Source organism: Manduca sexta, chromosome 20, assembly GCF_014839805.1.
Source record: "Manduca sexta isolate Smith_Timp_Sample1 chromosome 20, JHU_Msex_v1.0, whole genome shotgun sequence".
Lineage (NCBI taxonomy): Eukaryota > Metazoa > Arthropoda > Insecta > Lepidoptera > Sphingidae > Manduca > Manduca sexta.
This window is the reverse complement of record NC_051134.1, coordinates 4,309,156-4,336,307: the sequence shown is the minus strand read 5'-3', so window position 1 is coordinate 4,336,307 and position 27,152 is coordinate 4,309,156. Positions and strand designations below refer to the sequence as shown.

The window sequence follows — 27,152 nt, the reverse complement described above, 5'->3', positions numbered from 1 at the left end:
TATACCGACAATTTTTTTTTTTTTTTTTTTTACGTAGGTAAATCATCAGTTGACTATCTCCCGCCTTGGGATGGGCGGGAGGGCGTGTCAGACTTTTACTGACTAAAAACTTACGGTGTTTCCATCCTTTGCCTATGTGCCTAGGTCCAAGATCCGGTGGCATTGAGACCTAGGCAGGCACCGGCCCTAAAGGGCCCCGCAAATTACACTGACACTGCTCTTCGAGGCGCGCATGGAACACTACGCGCCGTACACACGGGCCGTTGGGGTGTTTCGGGCGACGAGCTACCCAATGCTCGTCACCCGACGGTCCGCGCCTACTGAGGCCGACGATCCTCAGCAGACGTTCGACGCCCGCGTCTTGTGCGTCTGCCGTGGCGGATGGGACGTTGGGCGCTTTGGCGCCGTATCCGTTCCGCCACCTCCTTTGCGAGCATCACGTCCTCGCAGAAGGAGGTGACTGCGTCCCACTCTCTCGCCCCGGAGCATGGCTTCTACCAGGCCCCGACGCGAGAGGTCTCCGCCACCGATGGCCGTTGTGAGAACACGGCGGTGCTCAGCCCAAGGTGGGCACACCTCCACCGTATGCTCCACCGTGTCCTCCGGCCGATCCGCACAGTAAAAACACGCGGGCGTATCCTCCACCCGGATCTGATACAGGTACCTGCCGAAGCAGCCGTGACCGGTCAGTACCTGCGTCGTCCGGAATGAGAGGACGCCGTGACGTCTCGTCAGCCACACCTCGAAGAGGGGACTTACCGCCGCTATCGTGGCGTGCCCATAATATACCGACACTTACGTAGAAAAATAATCCCATAATGTGGTAGTGTTGTCAATTTCTTTGCCGGCCATTCAACTGCGATATATTTTATTCCAGTGAATTATTTTTGTAACACTCTTCTTGCTTGATGGAAATTTGAAATGTATAAAATATTCAGTAATGTGGATTAGGGATCAGAGAATATTTTTTTTTTACATAAACTAGTATCTATCTTCTTTATTATGCCTCTGTCCTTGTATTTGAAGTAGCTGACAGGTTTCCCTAACAAAATTGTAATATCTTTTATTGACGTTTCGTTTTTCTTCCTGATGATGAAGGTATTACATAGTAAATTATGAAAAATCACAATAAATATATGAATGCAAGCACTTAAATTATTGCCATTTAATTATTCTTTTTCACACAAAAATACAAACATGCTAAAAATGCCACAACTGGAAAATTTTGTTCGGAATACTCACGTTTCTAATAATTACGCCACTTTATGTGAAGGCTTCTAAAGCCTTTGGCGATTTTCTAACTATATGTTCTGTAAACCATATTTTCAAAATCATGACCTTTTTAGATTTTAGACACTATCCATTAACTTCATTGTGGTATTAAAATATCTGGTAGTTCATAACCTAAGCTCTATCAAGGTAGCAGTAGCAACTTAGAATTAAAACAAATACATTTTATAATTTGTACCAAATTATTTACGACAATAACGATTTTTTAGCTCAAGCCGTTTAAAATAAGCTGGTACTGCTATCTTAACATCAAGGTTGTAGGAAACTAACAAAACTTATACTTATTCGATCAGGTGTAATGTAAAAAATTTTTGCTTATATTAATTAGTTAATTTTTAAGCAGATTGCGCGCTCGGAGGAGTGCGAAATTTGGCATACTTATTGTTTATATACGTATAAGACTACAGAATATGTAAAATGTATGTATTTTTTATAAATTGTTTGATTCGAAGGTCGCTTTCGATCACGGATGGACCATTAGTTTAATCAAATATCTATACAATATTGTACGTTAACAATAGTTGTTATTATTATATTTACATAACATAATTGGAATATATACTTTAATAATCTGTGCCAGAGATTTCCCTCGTGAAGAATTTTATTTGCATTATTATACCCTGTACAACAGTCAACAAATTCAAATTTTAAAATTCATTTGTTTATGTTTAATTTAATCTACATTATGTATTCCCAATTTGTTTGTTGTGTAGATAAACCTCTTTTTTAATTTTCATAACCAATTTATTCGTTAAATCTCTATATTTATACATGTAAGTTGTACCATTAAGAATTACATAATCTTTGATAATATTCTTTAAAAACAGTATTTATTTCTACTTAAATAAAGGTACATCTCCCTTATAATATATTACATTTTACTAAAATTATCACAATACGAAATTATTTTTCATAGAGTATACATAATTATCTTGCCCTTTAAGTGGTTTTATTTATATATTTTCAGTCCAAATCGCCGTTTCACATACCTGTAACAAATAAAGACATTTTATCAATATAGGTAAAGTCCGCATTTATTTGTCTGGTACAATAATTCCGTTTTTTATTTTTAAGTCCGCATTATATTTTTTTCTGGTATAATAAGTAATCCCGTTTTTTAATTTTTCCGGGATAAAGAGTAGCCAATGCCCTTCCCAGGATCTTAAACTATATACATACCAAATTGCATAGAAATCCGTTCGGTATTTTTGGTTTTATCGCGTTCAGAGATATAGACGTGGCGGGGTCGTTGTTTTAAATATTTAAGGAAGTATTTAGTTATTCATAACAACTTTTTATTTTTTATCAAAAATTTCCAGACGGATCTGTTAAGCATCTGCATCTTCCATGTTCCTCCGACCTTTATCAAGTCGTCTATCCAGTTTGCAGATGCACAACGATACGCTTGCAAGTGGTCTCTACTCGAGAACTTTTTTGTTATATGAGCCATCACTACTATTACGAGTGTGCTGTTTGTTACTCAAACCTGAATTAAAGCACTGCGTTTAATTAAGGCTTGAGTAAACCTTATACGCAGTAATTTGAGTAATTCAAAGTTTTGTATGGTTTTATTGCTTGCAATTATGCCGTTTACCATCAGACGAAAGCTACTCTCGATCGCATCATTGTCGATGCTGTTATTATCTTGTACTAACCAAAATAGCAGTATGTTTAACCAGAAGATTGGCAGACGATTTAGTACCGATTTAGTGTTGTAGCTGGTGACCACTTACCATCTATCGACACTGTCATTAGTCTTCGAAAAACCCACGATAATGTTCCATCGATAAATACGTTAGCTCCGTAAATATCCCGGACACGTTATGGACATTAACTCAATTACTTCGACCATCATGTGGTCAACTTTAAATTAATGTTAAAATTTTAACTAAAAATGATTAATACATCCGGTGTGACGTACAGATAATAATGTTATGGCGGTTTAATAATCGCGTTGTCTCGCGTATTTTGCGTATAAACGCAATTTTAAGCGTGTTCTTGGACAAGGATACTCAGTAAATCATGAAAAAGTAGGATTATTCACATTGTGACGTAATTTACACCGCTGATCCCCCATCGAATAATTTAAAATTAAATTTTTTATACAACCATTTGTAATTAAGAAATATATTCGATTATACTATCATGTATGATAGCATAATTTTAGCGAATATCGAGGAACGTTTATACTAAGAATCTCATTAGTCGACAAACAGTAATTAAACTACATTCTGTAAGAGTAATTGAGTGCAAAGATACAAAAAACAAGCTACATATTGACTATTACTTAAGCTTCCGTATCGTACCACTATAAAATCAACTACAACTGCGCTGAAGTGTATACAATACGATATTGAGTCAAATAAAACGGTAACGGATTTTTTCGCTCAATATTTACACGGAGTCTAGAATAGGGTACTTGACTACCTTCGTTTAATACATTTAACAAAAATGAATGACATTCAAAATCTATCAACCTTTTCAAATTTAGTGGAAGGGGCAAATGTCAAACAATACTTATGGCACACTGTGACGTCATTGAGTGTCAACAGTCATAACGGTGCGAGGGTGAGAAAGAGACAGCTCGATAACCCTGTAACGCCTCTACTGTTGTCATTATTGCAAGTTGTGCAACCTCCACTTAGTCACAATACTGTACTTATCTATACTTATAATAAATCTGTAGAGAGGTCAATTCTGTACATGAAATATATTTCCAAAATAACTATCAGGGGGTGATTAGGGATCGATACTGATGCCAAAAATGCAATTAGTAAAATTTTTGTCTGTCTGTCTGTCTGTCTGTATAACCGTTATAGAAACAAAAACTACTCGACGGATTTTAACGAAACTTAGTATAATTATTTGTCATACTCCTGTGCTGGTTATAGTATACTTTTCATCACGCTACAATTAATAGGAGCAGAGCAGTGAAGGGAAATGTTGGGAAAACGGGAGAAGTTACTCCATTTTTTAAGCTTCCGTCGCGTGTGCAACCTTAATGGTTAAGGCTACAGAGAAATCATGTATGACGGAAATATTCTCCTTAAAATTATGTAAAAAATATCCCACGACAGCATATGTCTATCTTTTATGGTTGACTCACAATAACACGTGTAAGTCCCGATAGCTTAGCAGTTCGAAGCTTTCTCATTATATTTGTCTACTCTTACGTTTATAACACTCTCAGTCATCCCCTAATTAAAAAAAGTTAACATTATTAAATATTCCATAAAAAAGAATCATAGAAATCGGTATAGAAACACCAAAGTTATACATGAAATACCCTAATAATTAGCCATCACGCGTGAATACTGAATCATGCTATAAGGATTATTTTTGTATATATATAAGGTCGCGAACGCACAGGCAGGCGGCTTGCTTGGTACCTAGAGGCTAGCGAATCACTTAGCGAGTAGCTTCGTAAAACGAACATTCTCGAACGTTCGCGACCGGCTCCATTTTTGAAATCCGAAATCCACGCGGGCGAAGCTGCGGGCGGAATATAGTTTAAAATATAAATAACTGGTTCATTATTCAATTTCGTATTATTTTCTGTTACATATAAAATAACGTACAAAATAAAACATGGGAAACTATCCTATTGTGTCCGGTAAATGGCATAGGGCTCACCTATGACATCGTACCTAATATAGCTACGTAAGCATGTATGATTTACGTCTCTGCCTACCATTAAAAGGGCAAAAGTTTTGATACTATGTATGTTTACAATACAGTAAAAACGTACTAATACGTAAACGTGACTTCAAAAGTAGGTGTGTCTGTCTGTTTACATTTAGAAACCGCAATAAAATGCAATTGATTAACGTTCCGCAGTCACGCTCTACTTATTAAGTACTTACATCGAATATACTGGAATACGTAAGGCCGAATCGACTGGTAAACGGTTAAAATCAAGATTTTAATGGCAAATTTTATTGTGTTTTATAAACTTTTTGATAGTATTAGTTGGAAAAGAATTTTACTCCAAGCCGTTTTAAATCACTTTAAAATTAGTTGTACTAGCGATGGAGGAAAAGACGGTGAAGAAATCTACATACATGACAATCCTATTTAAAATTTTATACGTATATAAGTCTGCCGACCCGCATTGAGCCAGCGTAGTGAACTAAGGTCTAAATCCTCTCAATAGTAAGATAGGATGTAATAAGGCTAACCCAGGCAAAGCCAGCGTAGTTCTTAGCGCTTTCAATGATAGGATAGGATGTCATGTTTAAAGTCAGTACCAAAATGGCTAGTCATTGGCCTACTTAAATGAATTCAATCATATTACCTTTGTGGCTAGAGTTTAAGGTAAGATTATATTATATGAATACTAATTTTTATCAAAAAAAAAATAAAAAAAATAAAGATATAGAGTAACCATTATAATTATAATAAACAACTCATCCCGAAAAGTCGCTTAACGGCCCACTGGACAAACACAAGCACCACACATCATTCCATTCACAGATGACCTTGATGGGAAGCACTCTGGTTGATCGACATTTGATTTTGATTTGAAATATTACGTACTTACAGTCTGATGATACGTAGTCACAGCGAAAAATATATTTTGCTTGTGGTACCCTACCTATTTTATATCTGCCCGGATAGCGACCACTGTACACAAAGTGTTAAAACCCGCCATAGTGGCTCACGTCAGTGAGTCGCGTTCCGGGATCAGCCTGTGTATATCCAGTTTCAACAGGCCGGCATAATTTTTGGTGAAGACGAGTACGTGGTATCATTTATTAACGCAATGTCAAAATGACCTTGTATAACGTACAATAATTAAGTGCGCTTATTATTATATAACTTTGCTAGGCTTCAAGCGTTCTTGAGCCATTCAAAGAGTATCTAATTAGATCTAACAGATTTTATGTAACGTTTTCCTCTTTACCAATGACTTGACTTAATTACTTATCCGCCATATTCCGCTTGCTGTACAGATTTTGTAAGATAAGAGATAAATTACTGAATATATTAATCACTGACTCTCTTCCTGCCTCTTAATTCAGTCTAATTTGGGGTCAGCGCAACACTATCCAAGTACATTGCAGAAACTATACGGTTTTTTACGTTCATTCGTCTGGAGATCATAAAGTTTTTAAATACGATTCTATGAAATTAATAAAAATGTTGATCTGGAAATTGAACCTGAAGCCTCTGAATTTTGTTTTTGTAATAATATACAAAAAAAGTAGCGATGGACTAGTTGGAAGTGGAACGGATTGCCAAGAAAAATGTCCGCAGGTTCAAATTCCAAAGGCACAGACCTCTGACTTTTCTAAAATGATGTGTGTACTCTTTGTGAATTATCGCTTGCTTTTGGTGAAGGAAAACATCGTGAGAAAACCTACATACCCGAGAAGTTCTCTACAGGAATTTTGTGGGTGTGTGAAGTCTACCAATCTGCATTAGCCCGGCGTGGTGGTAGTAAACCGGCCTAATCCCTCTTAGTAGTAGAAAAGGCCCGTGCCCAACAGTAGGACAGTACAGAATACAGAGCTGATGTTATTATAAATTATATTAATATGCCGTTACTACTCCAAAAAGTATCATTAATCCTCTAAATATACATATATATATTAATGACATAAATAGAAAAAATATTTCCATCAGCCATTTACTCAAGGTTGCTATCTTCAACGCAGTGATAACATAGAAAGCGTATGTCGAAATGTCTATCGATGCACGTCGGTTGCAAACACGGGACCAGTTTGCGACGCAACACGCGCGGTTGGTAAATGCGGATGTAAACGAGTGTGCGAGAAATATCTCGGCTTTGATAATAAATTCTATTTTATTATTGTGAAAAGAAAATATTTCTACATTTTTAGCGTTACTGTATGTTCAATTTTTTAATTTTTGTACGCCGGCATGAAAAAAAATTCCAGTATTAAAGTCTCGCTTTACTTATATATTGTTAGGGCAGGAAAGGGGATATCTTCAATTAGTTTTCTTTATTGATTGTTTATTGCGTGGATTTTGGTTTTACAAATTTGATGTGCAACCGCCTTGCGACACTTAGAACACAAGAAGAAAAAAAAATGGTGCGCAATCATAGACGACACAAAAATATTAACATAGGATTACAATAATTGATCTATGGACGTAAAGTTGTGACCACAACACCAATAGATGTCACTGTAGTCCGCAACACCAAGCATAAAAAGAAGCCTTTAGCACTTAAAAGTAATGTAGCATCGTATGAGTGAAAAAAAATCAAATCGGTTTACTAGTTTCTGAGATTATCAAATTCAAATAGACTCTTCATGTTGTGTTATGTAATAGTATAGATTAATTATTGAGAAAATATTGCCATGGAGAAAAAAAAAACATATTTTAAAATAAACTTCGAATATAGATATTTTTTATTTAAAGTCCAAATTCTACGAATTATAATATGTACATATAGGTATAATGAATCTATGTTAATGTTTAACAAAAACCTAGTATTAATAGAATGATTAAAATAGACAAATTGAGACGTAAGTATGTTCTTCCTTTTTATTCTGTTGAAGCGGTATTAATTAATTTTGATGTTTATTCATAATGATGAGTCTAGTTTATTTATTTGTGTAGATTTTACTTTATTTCGCTATGTTTGAGTGAATGCAAATCGTCGAATATAATATATGGCGACCAAATACAAAAGTTAAGCTCCCAAATATACGTAAGCTGGCGGATAATTTAAAATTTACTCGAACACTGTTAAATTGTCCTTAATGAAGAAATATTTATGTATTAATAAGTATTTTAAATTTAATTAAAAGAATAATTATTTTTAAGGCCATGCTTATTATTATTTTTGTATATTTTGTTTACATTTAAAATATCATGGTCATATCTAAAAATAATGTGACGGTCAAGGTCCTAAAGGTAAAGAAGTTATAACATAGTTACATAATATATGTAAACTTTTTTAAACTGTATGTTGGTATATTCATAATTATAATGTTACGTAAAACATTAAAGTTTTTTGACAAAATGGAATTGAATAAAACAATTGGCATTAACCTTCTATTTATTTAAATATATTGCAGAAATAAAATAGACAATAAATAAATAAATACAACCTTTGCTATGTGTTCGTAAAAATTATGAACATATTTCTTTGTACCGAGAACGATAACTTTAAAAAAGCATAAGTGGCGCCACCATAGCAGGTTTTCTTCCTGTTTAGGCTATAAAATTAAACTATGTCTATTAATTAGACCAAATAACAATTAAATTACTTGAATAAATTAAAATATACATTGGCGATGCGATGGAAATTGCCTCGTTCAATAGCGACGTTCAAGAATTTTTATTTTATTTATGTGTATTGTGCTTTTATTGCCTAATTTTATGTATTTATTTTATTATTGTAATAAAGAAAATTTTCATTTAATAGACTGAGCCTGTAACCGCCATTTTATATAATATTACATAATTAACAATGACAAAGTGAAGCCGTGGGTAATGGCCAGTAAGAAATATAATCTTCGCTGAAGGTTAATAGTATGATGTTACATTAAGAAGTATGTGTACTTAGTTGTGGTATTGATATATATTTATAACATTGGAATATAATTAATAATAATAGAGTTCTTATTTTGGCGTCTCTTATTGTGAATAATTAAAAAATGAAGCCGATAAAAATATATTTCGTATTTGTGTGTAGTATAATAATATACTACTGAGAGGGTTTAGGATATAGTCCACAACGCTGGCCTAGAGCTGGTTGCCGGACTTCACATATTACGTCGGCAGATTTGACTCGCTTCGACCGTTTTCCTTCACCGTTAAAGAAAAAGATATGTGATAATCATTGATAAACAATTAGATGTGAGGTCTCATATGGATTGCTAATTTTGCTGGCAGTGTTTTTCGAACTAAACCTTTAACAATGCTTTGCTCTTGACTATAAAGAAATATAACGATAGAATTTACATATAAAGACACATAATATGTATTCAGAATTTCAGTGGGTGAGGGTCCATAAAACCCGATTAATGTCGGCTTCCCTTTCGTAATTATATAAAAAGTTAATTATCATTAGAATGATTTGCGGATTGCTTTCATACATATTAGAACCTAGGTATAATGTGTTGAGTCGAGTTCCTTTTTGGATAACTTCATCACTGCAGGATTAATTTTCCGTGATGAAAGTAAACATTTATATTAATTAATATATGGTCTATCTATGTACCAAACTGAACCTGAATCCGTCCAACAGATTATTGTTTACTTAACAAAAACTCGAAAAACTCTTTAAACTATCAAGTAGTTGCGTGATATTTTGGAGTCTTCCCGATAATAATGTATGTTTTGTTTTGTGCTTAAAGAGTATATTTTGGAAAATGTTATGTGAGCCAAGATATGTTAATTTATCGATGCCGTATCAAGTTGCTGTAGTGCGTGTTTCTCGGTTTGCGATGTTTCTGTGCTTGTAACAAATTTAATTTGGATCTACCCGCTTTTGGACTTGTATTTTTATTGCATGGTCTGTTGTACGCTTGCAAAATTATTGCTATAAAGTAATTTCTCAGTGCGTGAATTAATTTGTAATACTTAATGAGAAATAAAGTCTTCTAAACCCAAAAAACTCATATAAAGAACGACGCTCAGACCCATAAATCTCTGATAAATATTTGTAAGAACGAATAAATATTTGCAGATCACGCAAATATTTCGAAGGTCCCTACGTAAAGTATCGAATCTGCAAAATTGCATTTTGCAGATGCAATACTTTACGTAGGGACTGTGGAATAAACATCGCTTATTTAGTGTTAATTAACATGGTGATAAGCACTTCGATCCTTATTGTGTTAAATAAATGCAGTTCATTTCAATAAGGACCGTCGATTTGTTTCAAACCTGATGGGTACAGCTGAAAATTAGTGTTGTTTAACAGCGTAAACTGAACTGGTAATCCTTCTACCACACATAATACAACAATGCCTAATGTTGTTAGCTATTAGTATGTCTCTCTCTGTTTCTTTCTCTCTCTCTCTCCCTCTCTCTCTCTCTCTCTCTCCCTCTCTCTCTCTCTCTCTCTCTCTCCCTTTGTGTGTGAGTGTGTGTGTTTTATACTTTTATTTGTATTGTTTTTATGTGTATGAAAGAAAATAAATGGTTTAAACCTGCGCCAATTATTTTGAACAGGAATCCAACAGGTGGCAATCTCCGGGAGAGGTCATTGCCTAACGACATGTTATTGTTGTTTATCAAAACTATTTTTAACATATACGACGTACTAATAGACATTGAGATATTGTAGTTCATGTTTATTTTAGATAAACCAATCCAATAATAAATATAAAAACCTTACAATTATTTATTTTTATTATTATCATAGCCTTGTTAGTTGTATTTGTAGTTAAAAACACATGGTTAACCGGCTATAGAGGCTTTCCAAGTTGGGTTCCGGGGTCAACAGGTGTACATCAAATAAGACAGGTCGGTATTCTACCATCACACGCTAGCTCTTTTTTTACCTATTCGTTTGTTAGCCTGACAAGGGTCGGCTTTTAAAAACCGACCATATTTTCGGGTGAGCACTTTAGATACTCGCAACCCTTGACACTAGCTCATCTAACTCTTATGGACCAAGTACTTCTTAAACTACACTACTGTAAAGATGTGTTTTACTAGTAGTAAAATATTTGAAACCGCTATAGTATCGTACAACGTGTAAAACCCGCCATAGTGTCCCACGTAAGATGGGTGTTTTCCGGGACGAGCCTGTGTATGTTAGCGTTAAACAGACTGTCAAAATTGTGTCGACTGGTGGGGGATAATGATCTCTAGTCATCTCGAAACTATCTGGACCTATCTTCGCAAACCATCAGTTTCTGAGGCCATATAATAAAATTAAACCTCACTTTGTCGTGGCCGTATAATAAACTATCGATTGTCTCTCAAACTGTGCCAAAGAAGCCGATAGTAATAAGATAGTAGCCAATTTATTTATTGTCCTCTCCGGTGAGGATCGCGACGCGTTTCTCCCTTATTGCCTATTCAAAAATACATATATACATCATTTTATTTCTTCTTCCCTGCCAGCCCGAGCTGGCCTCTTTGTTTACTAAGTATATTTTTCATTTATTTTATTTTCAATATAGATTGTCTTTATTTATATAAGCTAATCTATTTAAGTAATAATTAAATGTTCTCATGTACCTTGACTTATCATAACTGCAACCATGTTCGCCTACGTGATGAATAAAGCATTTTTATTTTATTTTTTTTAATTTAAACAATTTAAGCTCACTATGGCGTAGTCGGAGATTTCTACTAGTTAATTACAGTTTGACTAAGATATAAAAAATAATAGTGAAACCTCGCCCTCTACCGCCAATTTTCATTCATTCATTTAGAGTTGCCGTTGTATCAGAAGTTGCTGAGAGTATTTACATATTTATAAAATTACTGTATATTTACTACCATGTAATTTTCTCGTAATATAGAACTAAGAATATTAATATTATTTATTACAGCGACTATCAAGAGTAACCAAGAAAAGAGGTCGACCGTGAGAGCGGTTTCCGCATCAGGACAAACATTTGTGCGTCCGCGAATGTTTACCCCTGGTTTGGATTTGAAATAAATAATTTCATAGTTTTTTTACCTAGAATGAAATTAAGCCATCTTTATTTTAAAATTTTTCTAATCAGTCTATATTTATCTATGTAAAAGATTTTACATAAGAGCCCTTAGTGATTTATTTTAGAACAGTGTTGCAAACTGTCGATTGTGATAGAAATAACTGGTTTTCGGCATACGGCGGCGTCTTGCAAAATACGTGCCTACTCCGGCGTTATATTTGAAAAATTTGACAACGAATTGCTTAAGTTCAAACAAGGTTTCGGTGATGAAATTACTACGAAACTGGGAACGTTTTTATTTCTAGAATGTCGGTGTTGGCAATATATAAATAATCCATAAAATATACGATACATCCATTCGTAAAAGTAAATGTTCGAACATTATTCATGTCTCAATAGATCGTTTGAAACCCGTGAACACTCGTGAATTTAAATCTGTATCTGATTTACGGATTTTAGATTTGAACATTTATTGTTTACATGAACTTCGCGGTAAAATTCAAAACATTACTTGTCAAGGATTAATACACTTACCAAAGTAACAAGTAGTGAAGAACAAGCAGTGACTAGCAGACTGCATACAAACAACACTCAAATCAACCACTGAGTTCAACTGCGCACACCGAAACCGAAAAACTTCCTTTCCGAATTCGAAGATGTTGTAGAACACGACGAAGTGTTACTATCCTTCCTGGACAAGACATTTTTCCTTCGAACTCTGCTCGAGTCTTTGAAAAATCTATCCAAAACTTGGCGTATCGTAGAATGTTTTCTATCAAACGGGTTGGGATACATTATACCGCAGTGGAGCCGTGCGCTCTTATAGACGTTTTGCAAGAATATGCCAACCGCTGCATTGCGTGGTGTAGAGGGGATCTTGCAAAACCAAGTGTCAAGTTCAAAGCCGATCTGTTTGTAGTTACTTAAAACGTTATGAAATGTTTGGTAAGGTCTTATTGATCCAGTGCTTCTGATGGTCTTTCGAAATTGATTGCACATTTGTCTTAGGTAACGATGAGTTTGAAGTTATCGTCTTTGTGATTATAATGGTTATTTGGATGTTAATGAAATCAATTACGAGTTCATTATTTACCAAAATTCTGGGAAATGTTAATAAGTTTGTGAGTTGTTGGGATCTTTAAAAGAACAAGATCAATTCTAATAGTTACATTGTTTTTATAACAATAATAATTTTAAGACAAACAACACACACGGGTAAAGCCGTGTGCGATAGCTAATACAAAACACTATCAATAAATTAATTCAATTTCGATTATTCTAAATAGAATAATTGCGAAATATACGGAACGTTATCACGTAACCCAATTTCGATTATCTTAAATAGACGTTTCCATTCATTTGTAATGATAAGCATAGACCAGTTTCGATATGTCGCAATATACAGGGCCACCCAGATATCATTGACCTAAAGAGTCCAGATTTGAAACGCTCTATTCATCGTACTTTACTACCTAAGTCTCTGAATGTGTAGGGTAAAGGACTGCTTGAAACGTGTTGTTACGGTAGAATGACTTCTTATGTTAACACGAATGAATAAATCTATTTTAGTAATGTTACGGGTTTGATACTCGTATGATATTCTCATGGACATATTTTTGTGTGACTTTATTTTAAGACCTGGGTTTTGTTGGGCCAAAAACCTTGTTGCCAGTTATGGCCGTTATACACATTACAGGACGATTGTCGCTGTACAGACGGATACAAGTATCCTACCACCAGCGTAACGCATTGGGTACTGGGATAGAACTTACAAAACTTAGTAGATAGTGGATATTATATAACGCACGATTAGTGGCACAGGGTCTATATAAAGCGATTGCTGCCGGCTTCCCTTTTTGTAAAATTTATGCACTGCCGGCTTCTTTTTTTTTTATTTATGTAGAATTTAATTATCATTAGAATGATTTACAGACCTCATCCATGCATATTTTATTGTGTCGGATTCCCTTTCGAAAAATGTTCATCTTTCGCCATTACGTACGATTCATATTTCTATTTGCCAACTACAAAAGTTATGGTAGATCTCACATACATAACACGTACCCTATAATCCCCTTTGCCGGCTTGTTAAATTAATATCTCCAACTTTGACCACCTCATTAAAGGGAACGTAAATAATTGGCATCAAATTGAGATCAAATCAATTTAACAGTAAGGTCGAATAATTGTCTAATCGCCGGTAAATTTATTATCCTTTACATAAATGTTTCAATTATAATGCACTTGGTTTTTCTTGGAAAATGAATTTATAATACATGTTCGTTTAGTTTTAATTTATAACATTATTTTGTGATTGCAGAAAATGGAACGACACTTATGGAGTAAAGATCAAGTCAATTAATTTTATATTACGGTGATAATAGTCTAATAGTCCGTTTCCTTCGGCGGAAACTAAAATTACGACATTTTTGTCTTAGCACAGCAAAGTGGGTCTACAGACCAGTGACAAAGAGTCCATAACAGGATTCCTGTCGGCTTCTCTTTCGTAATTTATGTAAAATCTAATTATTATTAGAACGAGGTGTAGACCACAGTGATGCATATTAAAAACGAAACACAACATCACGCATTTATCCCCGAAGGGGTATGCAGAGGTGCAACCAGGGCACCCACTCTTAGCCAAATGTTTTCCGTCCCATGATATGATAAGGGCCTATCGCCATATCGGGTACAAATTCCAGACTCTATATAAAATATCTAATCAAAACCTAGTAATAACTATGATTGTGTTTATAATTGTACTCCATTAGACTTGGAATTGCTGTTTCGAAAAAAAATCTACTATCTTTTTTTTTCTACTTGTGTATCCCAAGATGAAAGTCGTAAATTAAGCATGCTATAGTTCCTAATTAAGTAACAATATAACATTTCAAAAAACAAATTTTAATAGCATTATGTATGAGAAAAGATAACAGCATTGTTAACAATACATTCAAGCGGATGTAATCTAATGTTTTATTTGGTTTGCAGTTAACGAACAAAAAATTGGAAAAAAACGTGATTTTTATGCTGTATTATAATTGAATTAACAATAGAATCTTATTGTTAATTCAATTATAATACATATATATGTAACTAACATAAACTTTATGCATATGCATAAAGTTTTAAAGTCAATTTTGGCTTTGACATTGCGTTAATAAATGAAGTCACATACCAGTGGCGGAAGGTAAAATTATCTCAAAGGGAAGCCGATACAACATATATTATATCTATATATTTACAAATGAATCCCTATTTCCCTTGGTCACGCCATCACGCGTGAGCGGCAGGACCGATTCCACAATTTTTTTTATTGTGTTTGTTATTGTCAGGAGACGGTTCTCATGAAAGAAAAAAAATCAAAAAATTGCGCGGAAAATTAGAAAACTTAACGAAACTATTCATTTTATATAACTGTCAATTGTTTGAAATAACTATCAGCGATTGACAGAATGCGCGCTGCATATTCATAGTTAAGACGGGACAACGTCTGTTGGGTCAGCTAGTTATGTATAAATACGGCCTGCAAATTGATCTAATAGTAATTAGATTCTATATAAATTCTACATGAACAGAAGCCGGTAGGAATCGTTTTGTACGGACCCTTCGCTACTGCTTAATACTCATCTTTACCTCTGCTAGCATTGTTCCAAAAATCACCCATTAATAACAAATATTTCCATCAGAAAACCAGATTTAATTTTTTTTTTACTTTTTGAATATTTTGTAGTTTAATGCGAATATGGCATGTCCGTGGCTGCATTTCCAACTGAAAGTGCGATGAATTCTCTTAAAGTAGCAGTAGTAGCATTAGGGCATTATATCCTGTTTCATTTAATGACTTAATGTCAAATGACCCTATATGTGACAGCGTGAAGATACAGTACGTAAGAAATAAACGAGATTTCTAATAAAAAATACTGCAATAACACTTCTTTTTAACGAGCAAATTCTTCAGCGGGATTTTATGTTTCACTCAAGCGGAGCTACTTAAGCTCAAAATCTGTCAATCCTTGAAGTACTGCAATACCCCCTATTGATATGGCTATCCGTACCAATAGGAAAACTTTAAAGATTTTTCCATGCACTAAAGAATTTTTAATCGTTATGTGCCAAGGTATAATAACTTAAATCCAATACGAGTTCGTGCACCCCTCGTTGCTTCGATAATTATTCGCATCCGTTTTAATGTTTATTTTTCACTTAATTGAACCGCTGTGGGAATTAAATGCAATTGTAATAAAGAATCGGACTAGATAATAAAGGTTTAGCGAGCAACGAACGAGTTTTTTAATGTCAAACGCGCGTTTGAGTTGCTATCATCGAAGAAGGATAGACAGTGGTAATAAAATAATAATCTTAGCAAGGCTGAACCGTTTTCTTAATGATTTATATGAGACTTGGCTCACTTTTAAAACATTACAATTGTAATGAAGAACTACAATATTTTATACAAGCTATTGTGTTTCATACTGCCACAGAAAGTTATCAGGGCGTATCTTAAATACAGTAGTTGGTCATGTACTTACATAAATACATAGACGCGTGGTATTCGTGCAAGGGTAGGCAGACATGTAACTTGGGTACTCACTTTTCATTGTTTGTGTTCCATCCTATGATGTGATAGCCAGGGACTCTATTACATATGGACGCATATTCTAGATTCCGAACTGATACTTATAAAAACCCAATATCTCTACCCTACTAGGGATTCGAACCCAGAAACTCGAAGCGGTGATAGTACTGCGCATTCAGAATACAGCTATGCCACCCAAGCAGTCAATCATTATATCATCAGGTATGATTATAGTCCTGTGCTACTTACCCAATGGCGAAGCGTCCATACAAGCAGATTACTACCGGCTTCCCTTTTAGGTTTATTTACGTCTGTCTTAGTTTTTGTTTTCTGTTAAAATGGCAGCGATATGTTAACTAATGTCATATTTTTGCATCGGGTTATATAAATAATAATAATATCAGCCCTGTATTATATACTTGCCCCCTGCTGAGCACGGGCCTCCTCTACTACTGAGACGGATTAGGTCTTAGTCCACCACGCTGGCCTAGTGCGGATTGGTAGACTTCACACACTCTCAAAATACCTATAGAGAATCTCTCAGGTATGCAGATTTTCTCACAATGTTTTCTTCACCGTTAAAGCAAGCGATAATTCACCAAGACTACACACATAATTTCTAGAACAGTCAGAGGTGTGTGCCATTGGGTTTTGAACCTGCATTCGTCACGGCGCGGCAGTCCGTTCCATACCCAACTAGGCTATCACCGCTTATTTTGCATCAGGTTACCTTTTCAAACTTTTCACCCGTCGCCACTGTAATTACCTGTTTGTTTTTATTGTGTAATGTTGTTGTCTAAGATCATTCTATAGCTATGACGTCAATTGATAGCTAGATAGTTATAAGAAGTGCAAAAAATGTATAGCTATTAAGTTTTTGTTAATTATTTAATATTTAGTTAAGAAAATAATTATATGCTTTGCTTTACAGTGTTTAAATTGGTTAAGGTTTTATGTTTTAAATGTTAGTTGATGAGAATATAGTTTTTTGGTATTGGTACTGTAAAGTTACATTTTATTTGTGATAAATACATAAATAAATAAATTACTTAATAGAGAACGTAGACGACATTAATATTAAAATAATGAAATCAACGTCTTTCATTCTGGGACATTTTAAGGTTTTTTAACAGTGGTTGTTGCGTTTACATCTATAAAAGATCCTAAGTTTTACATTTAGATTGAAATTGTAATAATGAAGATCTCGAGGTCACTTAAGTTTTTTTCGACTTCCCACAATCCGCTCTAGGAATTTTTTGACAACTAATAATTAATATGAAACTATTTAATGCTAATGCCTGGTATTCACTAGGACCTCTGCCGAAGCGAATGTCCGCAGGTTAAAATCCCAAGGGCACACATCTCTGTCTTTTCTAAAATGATATGTGTATTCTTTGTGAATTATCACTTGCTTTAACATTGAAGAAAACCTTGTGAGAAAACAAGCATACCTGAGAAGTTCTCTATAGGAATGTTGAGGGTGTGTAAAGTCTACTAATCCACACTAGGCCAGCGTAGTGGACTAAGGCCTAATACCTCTCAGTAGTAGAAGAGGCCCGTGCTCAACAGTAGGAAGTATATGATACAGGGCTGATATTATTGTATTATTAAAAATTATGATAATATAGGACCTAATAATGACCTAATATGATGAATAAATATCGATAGATATGTTGCAACACAAATATCTGATGGTCGGCATAGGCCATTTCTGCCGCTAAGCAGCCGAGGAAGCTATGTGATTCGGAGAACATTTTGTAAATAAATTTTCACGTCCAGTTTCATAATGATCAGTGCAATATTGTACCATTAACATCTTCATTTTTTATCATCTTTATTCAAATTACTTGGACTGTCTTGCTGTTTACTGTTTATGGCCAGTTGTAAAGCTTTCAAAGAGACAAGCGATTGTTCATCTCGTGATATTATTATGATAAATAATACTTGATGGTAATTAAAGGCTTTAATCTAGTGGACGCCAGACTTTATGCAATTTTGCTTTATAAAACTTTTGATAACTATATTCTAAGCATGTTTTTCATTTCTACAAAAACTTTTTAGCAATATATTATGGTAGACATTGCTAATAAGATTTAATTAACAATCTTGGCATTGGAATTGACATTTAACTAATTGCGACACCGTATGCGCACTTAGTGTCCAAAATACAGGCAATTTTTATATGTGCTGTTATGAATTTTAACATGAACGGACTACGCGTCAGCGCGGCAACTCCGCCTCGATTTTTTATAGGGCTCAGTGAATTGACCCTACTACACCCGATGGTAAATGGAGTGAGGTCTAACGATTACCCCTCGGCATTGGACACAATTAATAATAATAATAATAATAAGCCCGCAGGGGCGGCTTTGTGGCGAGCCGACGGTGAGTGGCGACACCGCGGTCCCTGATTCCGTGGGGGCTAAATGAGACCCCCTGACCCTTGGCTTCCTTAACTGGCCGGCTAGGGGTGGAAGTCGCAAGAGCTAAGAACCTCAGCTACAGGGTGGAAGTGCTCAATCTGCGTAATAGCGAGGAAGCCCGCTCCGGGACGCGATAGCGACCCGCGATGGTGAAATCGGTGCACATCTCTCGACACCCTTAAGCCACCCACACCGGTGTTGCGTCCTTGGCTTACGCCACTTATGGGATGCCCATCTAGTGGGGGGCAAGTCACCGTCTGCCTTGAATACATAAGATTGAGACATTTTACTTGGCAGGCGTCCCGTTGTCAATCAATCAATAGCCCAGCAACCAGTCCAGCTAGCTCCCATCCATAGACCCAGTATAATTCCTATCTTTTCTGCATTAGTCCCTGCACCTTGCAAGGGCTGTCTTTGGCTGTATTTCCTCCATAAGTACGGACAGAGAGAGTACTCGCAAGGTGTATAAACCCCAACTAGAGTAATGTATCTTAAAGGGGCCTCTACGTGTTGGATCTGTGTCCCCACGCAAGCCTTCCAAAAGGACCGGCCTTTATGCCGTGATTTCCCGCAGGAAAGATACAACATAATAATAATAATAAGTTTTATTGAAAAAGTGCATAATGTGTTTTACAGTTAAAAAAAAAACAGTGGTATAACAAAACAAATTTCTAAAAACAAAAATAAAGTATTTACCAGGAGTACCCAAACTAGGCAGTGCCTGTACCTTGGGATACCATTAAAAATTAAATATCGTATCATTTGTAATTGCTTGATGAGCATTCATCAAAATAACCGGATATACACAGATCCCAGAACGCGACACACTTACGTGGACCACTATAGCGGGTTTTAACACCTTGTGTACGGTAGTCGCTATCCAGGTGGATGTAAAATAGTTTATGCTACCTCCAGCTATTCAACGCTGAGGTACTACTTAGACCATTTTGTAACTTTAGCTAAACGAGGGGTGCCTTTGCGGATCTTTGTACATACATACATAACATCACGCATTTTATCCCCGAAGGGGTATGCAGAGGCGCAACTAGGGCACCCACTTTTCGCCAAGTATGTTCCGTCCCATGATGTGATAGGGGGCGAGCCTATCGCCATATCGGGCACAAATTCCAGACTCCGGGCTGATACTGAGCTGAAAAACCCAAATATCACTTTGCCCGACCCGGGATTCGAACACAGGACCTCAGAGCGCTATTGTACCGGACGTGCAATACAACTACGCCACCGAGGCAGTCAACTTTGTGTAACGGCAAAATAAACTTAAATGAGATAATTTTTGAAAATCCGAGTAATACCCCAACCTAATAATCACGAATAATAAATACCTCTATGCATTCCTGCAAACAAAGTCCTTGACAGGCAGACGGGAAATAAAGTGATCTTACACGGATACCTTTTGAGGCACACGCAGTCTCTGTTGCAAATAAAATCTAGATTAATTAAATCAACTAACCACAAATTACACAAACTTCCATTTTATATGTTACCAACGAATGCCATAAGAAAGAATAACCTGGGCCCTTATTCTGTATGATAGTGTAAACGCATAACGCGGCCGTGTCATGTTATCTTCGAGAAATGTGTGTGGAATGGTATTCCGTAAGCCAAATTTCTATAATCCTAAACATGATGCGTTGTGTTACGTGCTTGTTACACACTGTCAAAATAACGTGCGGGATAGAGAATAAGGCCCCTGGGCCCTTATTCTGTATGATAGTGTAAACGCATAACGCGGCCGTGTCATGTTATCTTCGAGAAATGTGTGTGGAATGGTATTCCGTAAGCCAAATTTCTATAGTCCTAAACATGACGCGTTGTGTTACGTGCTTGTTACACACTGTCAAAATAACGTGCGGGATAGAGAATAAGGCCCCTGGGCCCTTATTCTGTATGATAGTGTAAACGCATAACGCGGCCGTGTCATGTTATCTTCGAGAAATGTGTGTGGAATGGTATTCCGTAAGCCAAATTTCTATAGTCCTAAACATGACGCGTTGTGTTACGTGCTTGTTACACACTGTCAAAATAACGTGCGGGATAGAGAATAAGGCCCCTGGGCCCTTATTCTGTATGATAGTGTAAACGCATAACGCGGCCGTGTCATGTTATCTTCGAGAAATGTGTGTGGAATGGTATTCCGTAAGCCAAATTTCTATAGTCCTAAACATGATGCGTTGTGTTACGTGCTTGTTACACACTGTCAAAATAACGTGCGGGATAGAGAATAAGGCCCCTGGGCCCTTATTCTGTATGATAGTGTAAACGCATAACGCGGCCGTGTCATGTTATCTTCGAGAAATGTGTGTGGAATGGTATTTCGTAAGCCAAATTTCTATAGTACTAAACATGATGGGTTGTGTTACGTGCTTGTTACGCACTGTCAAAATAACGTGCGGGATAGAGAATAAGGCCCCTGGACAAAAACGAAATAGGTTTTTGCATAGCGGTCTAATAAATTGTGTAAAAACGCCAACTCATCCTTAGTAATTGCAATTCTTATAAGTCTGTAGTCTGATTCGTTTTTCTATCATATTCTATTATAAAAATTAATTGTTTTAATATATTACTAGGCTTCACTTGCGGCTGCGCTCGTATGAATGTTCTGCCTTATAATAAAAATAACATATAATTGCTGTGCAGTTTGCAAAGTCTTGGTTTAACTTATTGAATATATGCAATAATATTGCACTTTTCCGTAACAAATAGTCAATAAGTCAATTCCAAAACTTTACGGACTGCTCAGAAATTGTAGCCAGTGTAAATATCAACATTTAACATCTCTTGCCTCAGGGTGGCGAGCGCAGTGAAATACTAATTACGACACCAAGTTTCATACATATTTAAAATCAGCACTTTTTTCTATATTTCTTTGAATTAAATTTTTTTGAAAAAAAAAAGGTGCACCCTAAATCAATTAGCCTTTCAACCCTCGATATGCATTCAATTACATTAATAATCAGTCAAACTATATTTACTATTATCACTTTATGAATGACCTTACCTCATCCAAATATTGAGTAACTGTTGCACCGTCTCAGTTATATAATACGTAACAATTTTATGTAATATTTCATTTAACATGGTATGATTTGTTTAAGTCCTAATGCTACCGATACAGGTCAAGGAGGGATTCATAAAATACATTTTCATTTTTATGTTAAGAAACATAGAGGTGCTATTTATAAACTATTATAAAACTAAGGTTTGTGGGTTTGCCAAAGACTATCTTTCGGACTTAAACGATTTTAAACATCTTGAAGAATAACAAAAAGATTAATTTGAATAATGTGTTAATATTTTAATGGAAAATGTATTTTAGTCAATAAAAAAGCGTTTAATTGCGAATGCAAATTTTAATAAGACAAAATCTAGATAAAAATGCACTGAAAACTAATTTTTACAATACCTTTGTAATTAAAATCTACACTTCTATTATTTAAATATTATAGAAGTGTTCATTTTAATTGTAATTATTATATATTATTATGCACATACGTAATACAATAATATTAGGTATATTACCACATCTTTATTTTAATTAAGTTCTATCCGAGTTTTTTATTTATACAAAAGCCAAAGATACAAAATATACATATTGTTAGACTGAAGAGATTTTTATCAACATAAAAAGAAATATCACTGATTACAGATATAGCTTCACAAATATTAAACAAACCAAACGACCGATACGACTGTTAATGAACAACTATTTGATCCCAACTGCCAACTGTCGATTGCTGACTGACGGCTGCCTGGTCTGTCAAACGCTCTGTGTTTTTATAGCAAAAGGTATCACAAATACCCTCATAAAGATATTTGCAAAAATTACCCTCACAAGAATATTTTTATCCTAAAAATATCGTAAGTTTTTAATCTACAATATAGATCATTATTTTTTTTTAACTTAAGCACTAAATTACATTAAGACTAGATTGACTTCCTTAAATCTATGCCGTAATTGAAATGCCGACATAATTCATCCACAAAGACGTGCCATATTACTTTCCCTAATCGATTACAGTGTGCGTGTGCAGTATAAGTGCACACGCATTCATTTTCATTCATTCATTCATTCATTCATTCATTTGCCTTACTCCGTGACACCGCCGTTCAAAAGGTGATAGGGCGCGTCTTCGGAAATGACATAATCTATAACTGATATTAATTAGTTTTATGTACTCAAGAGATTATGTTCACGCGAGGAATATAATCACGATTTTAAGTATCACGTGATGGAAAATTCTCTAAAAATATAATAAAGGTGCGTTACGTATAAAAACATGTTCAAGGATGTAAATTCAATACAACCTATTTATATCCACAGAAAGTACAGAAACAGCCTTCAAAGCAAATTCATTCAATCAAAGTTACGGTAAAAACATACAGAAATTAAATATTTATACGTTATTAAAGGTACGATTCCGAATGCGGTCGTTATTGCAAATTGCTGATAAATTTTAGGCATTGTCTCGTTTTAATCAACAAGTTAATTTAAAATTCAAATTTCGAAATCGTCAAATAAATAGCTTGTTGTTACCTGAATCATTATCGTCAAAGTCAAGTAGGCCACGTCTGCCAAAAACATGGATAATGTTTTATTTTTTTAGTCTGAGATGTATTTAACCGGTGTCTAGTCATTGCCAAATTAGTAATAATTCCGCGGTAAGAAATTGGAGACAGTGAGCCATTCTCAAATGGCTAGATATCTGACTAACAAGAATAAATTTTACGGTAGTATTCTAGATGCCGTATATAATTTTTATTAATACCTATATACTGGGAATCCTGATCATTTTATATGTAGAAATACAGTAATATAGTGCAGTGGCGAAGCGTCCATATAACCCGATTGCTGCCAGTTTCATTTAACGTAGAATTTATGTACAATCTAATTATCATCAAAACGATTCACAAACCGCATTCATACATATCAGTATCTAGTACCTACCTATATGTTGTGTCAAGTTTCTTTTCAGTAAATTTCGCCTTTCGCCACTGATATAATGTCATAATCTAGAAGAAAATAATCTTAGTCAATGCCTCAATTTCGAAACGTCTATTCTGCGTCTCTCATTCGATACAGCAATAGATTCAGTCTGTCGTTGTGTTTGAAACCGTAGCTTTAATGTGTTTACATGCAAGCCAGCTAGCGTAACCGGGTTTCCCCACACCGGAGGCAGATTTGTTTACACAAAGCAATCGTTACTGACCTCACGCTATTATACATATACTTCGAAGACTTCGATACTTTGTGAGTTAAGAGTCTTAACCGACTGATCTAGAGGTTAAGTTTTGTTGATAATTGGCTATGATAAATTTAGATAGAGCAAAATAATTTGGTCAATTTTGTTTTGTGATAATTTGCTGTCATTGACCAATATTTTTTTAAATAAGTATAACTAAGTAGTGCTTTCTTAAGAAATATAATTGTTAATTACATAAATCCACTGTTCAACTTTTAAAAGACGTAACTGAGCATAATATTTAGCTGTATAAAAACTGACACTCTTTGTAAACGCAACTCCGATCATCATGAGTTAAGGTAAGGTTATTTTTCCGCGCCACTATAAAAATGATTTGACCATACACTGACGTTATTTGTTCAAAAGAAGAAAGGACGTGTTTTGAACACCTGCCTTTTCAAGTTGAAATTAAAATTAAAATTAACTATCAAATGACTGTTTTTATGCAATAAAAAGTAATTAAAGTTATTTTAACGTCAAGTAAACATCTTTTAGATATAATAAACGAATAAAACAATTAATTGCTTTGTTTAAGTTCTCTGATTGTTGACATGTCATTTTTATTGAAGTTTCTTAGCATTTGTATTTAATTAAGTTATTTGCGTTCATTGTTGATTTAAAAAATACATTTTATTTACTATAAATGATAAATAATATTGACTAATTACGGTGGCGTAGTTGTATTACGGTACGAATCCAGTGTTAAGGGCACGGGTTCGATCTCTGTGTCAGGTAAAATTATATTGGATTTTTCTATTCAGTATCAGTCCGGAGTCTGGAATTTGGGCCTGATATGATAATAGGCTCACCCCATCACATCATGGGACGGAATGTACACGGCGAAAAGTGGGTTTACCAATTGTGTCCCTGCCTCCCTTAAAAAAACGTGAGTGTATGAGTGTGATAAATGATATTGTTATGATTGCACACAATTATAAACAAATATTTGTGTCTTACAATTTCTGACACACTTAAAAATCAATTCAATTGTAATATTGATTATTTATTGGCCACTCTCTCATCAAGGCCACACACTTAAAAGTCAATTTAATTGGCATATTGTTACTATTTATTATTGATTGGCCACTTTCTCATCAAGGCCACGGCATGCAGCATCACATTATATAGATATAATTTTTTATACGTGCTCGCTAAAGTGACCCCAATGCACCTGATGGTAAATGGAGAGGGGTCCAATAGATTGTCCACTGACGAGAGATGATTACCCCTCGACAATAGATACAATTATGCCGGCCTGTTGGAATCGGATATATACAGGCTGATCCGGGAACGCGACACACTTATGTGGGCCAATATGGCGGATTTTAACATCTTGTGTACGGTGTTAAAATTACATACTTGTAAGAAATAATTTACTTAGTTGTATTATGTTTATAATTTTAAAGTGTTCTTTATTATTTATTTAATACTTCTGTATGTTTGTTTGTGTCCGTGACCAATAAAATATGTTTTTTGCTATTTCGTTTTTATTTATCAAAAGCATAAACAGAACACAATCATTAATTAATTATACTTAAGCACAAAATTACATAAAGTTTGTTACATATTACATCTCATTCACGAAATTTCCATATTTCTCTACAATTTTCTGTTAAACGATATTTTAATTTCACCCAATATTGATAGTAAATAGACATTACACTATACTTATCCGACCCACAAAACGTGCCTTATTAATGAGAACTTGATAAACTGTATTCTATTTTTCACATCTACAATAACAATATAACGAGATTATAATGAATGCGCCCACCATGTTTACTGATTTCAATTTAATTTTAATTAAAATATAATATTTAAATGCATTAGATCGTTAACAGTAGGTGAATTTTATCATCGTGTGATTGCGGTTAGGTATTTTTCCACGCGGCGTTTCGACTTTGACGTCATTTCGTAATGACTTTAGACTCAGATAGTTGTTCGGATTAGGACCATATTATTAATAATAAAATTCGATCTTCATCAACTTTATATTAGACAAACATTGTTATATCAAAATATAACTATTTTTCCGATTTTATCATGGTTTTTATATTATGATTTCTTCTTAAAGTTTCGAAGACTGTAGCCTGCATGGTCACGGGGTGGACTAAGAGGTTAACCAAGGCTAGTTCTTCGAAACGGTAAAAATTATAATATAAGAAACCGCGATGAAATCCAAAAAACAGTTTAATTTCGTTATCTAAAATTCGCGTAAAAGTAAGAAAACATTGTTAAACGTAAGTAAAGGAAACTTCTACAAGGATTTAGATGAAATTTTTCACACGGATAGATCATAATAGTCCGTATTGTTTCATTACGATTGGTCGAGTCTAACACGTGACTTGCGCATTGAGTTTCAACCAATCACAATAAGACGACACGGACTGGGTGTGATGTTTGTTATTCCAAATTTTAGGGAGTAAGAATATCATAGTATTTAAGCTACCTTTCTACCAGAATAGTTCTCTTCATTCCTATTGGTTTTCTGTACAATATACATATATATAACTCAAAGATGACTGACTGACTGACATAGTGATCTATCAACGTACAGCCCAAACCACTGGACGGATCGGGCTGAAATTTGTCATGCAGGTAGATGTTATGACGTAGGCATCCCCTAAGAAAGGATTTTGATTAATTCTATTCCCAAGGGGATAAAATTAGTTTGAACCTATCAGTACCGGGAAAATGTGTAGTAAGACTTTTATCATACAGTGGACTTTATCCCGGTAAACTCCTTCACACGGGCGAAGCCGCGAGCAATAAAATAAATATGAGAGATACAAAAACGATTTCGTTGCGGAACTTTTATGTTCGTGTATTTTTAGAATTCGCGCAGTGCTCTAAATCAATTTGATTAAACACGATTACTCAAGCAGGTGCAACCTATCAACCTGCTCTGAATATTTTTTAAATTCTATGTGTGTAACGTAAATATTTATTTAAAGGTGCCTACACATTGTAAGTTATTTATGTAACATCTCGAATGAAATCACTG

General features: G+C 34.9%; 1 long non-coding RNA gene across 1 annotated transcript; it reads right to left on the bottom strand.

Moving 5' to 3' along the window:
• Positions 1-991: 991 nt before the first annotated feature.
• Positions 992-12,774, bottom strand: LOC115449092. Its single transcript, XR_003939139.2, has 2 exons — positions 12,420-12,774; positions 992-2,279 (listed from the first exon to the last, which is right to left on the bottom strand). It is a non-coding gene; the product is annotated as an uncharacterized LOC115449092 (long non-coding RNA).
• Between the last annotated feature and the right edge of the window lie 14,378 nt (positions 12,775-27,152).